Genomic DNA, 1,105 nt, shown 5'->3' with positions numbered 1-1,105 from the left:
ACGCTTTAATTTAGTTAAATGTGAAACTTAATTAGACCGAAAAAAAAAATAATAATAATAATTATATATTTATATAGATTTGTATGTTTGTAAGCTTACAATTAATTTAATAGTGTGAAGATTTGAAATGTATTCAGTGTTGAACATCTTCAAGCATAAATTTTTGTTTTTTCAGCCTAATTTCAGCTTGATATAGGGTATTAAAAAAATCAGTTTATCAGTTTATATAATTAGCATAATCGATAATGAAGAAACACAAGGTTGGTGATGGATTTTTTGCTTTTTTACACAATTATAATAAGGTTTATCAATAGTAATAATAATATTAATAATAATGACAAAAACGTTGCGCGCAAAGTAAACACAAAATTAAAAAAAAAAATTATATATATATATAAGCCGATTCGCTATTAAGGCAAATTAGAGTTCCAACAGCGCTGGCGATCGCAATAATCGAAAGCAGCGCTGCTAAAAAGGCAACTGTACCGTTGCTTAGAAGTTAACATAACATAAAGCTGCTAAAGTCGCACAAATTTTAACATAATGCGAGTGTTTTTCACTTGATTGCGTGTGTGTGTAAAAGTGTAAATGTGTGTGTGTGTTGGGATTGGTAAGTGTGTGTGTGTGTGTGTTTGTGTGTGCGTAAGCCTAAATTAATATACTATGCTATTTAGATTTTATAGTTAAACTAAACTTCTAGTTGCTAGCGCTACCAAAGTTGCCGCCGCTTTGGCTTACAAAACAAAAAAACTCTCTCTCTCTCTCTCTCTGTCTCTCTTTTAACTGTTGGCCTCTCTTCTCTTCTGTTGCTTTCCGTTTAAGATTTTAGCTAAATTAAGTTTAGAACGCGAAATGAGTTTAGAACACACTTAAACTCAAACTCTTGGCTTCAATAATTCATTCACACAATTGTTTCTGTTGTTATTTGTTTAAAGCTAAATTATATATGCAGCTGGCTGATAATTGTTATTGTTGTTAAGTAGCTTAGAATTAATTTAACAGCGCGCTCTAGCTCCTTCTCTGTTGTTTCAAACAATTGCGAGAGTGTGAGTAGCTTAACCAGCTCGAATGCCAAATAAAAATAATTAAATGACTGTAGAACGAA

This window comes from Drosophila busckii, chromosome X, assembly GCF_011750605.1.
Source record: "Drosophila busckii strain San Diego stock center, stock number 13000-0081.31 chromosome X, ASM1175060v1, whole genome shotgun sequence".
In the NCBI taxonomy this organism is placed as follows: domain Eukaryota; kingdom Metazoa; phylum Arthropoda; class Insecta; order Diptera; family Drosophilidae; genus Drosophila; species Drosophila busckii.
Note: the sequence above shows the minus strand (reverse complement) of the source record.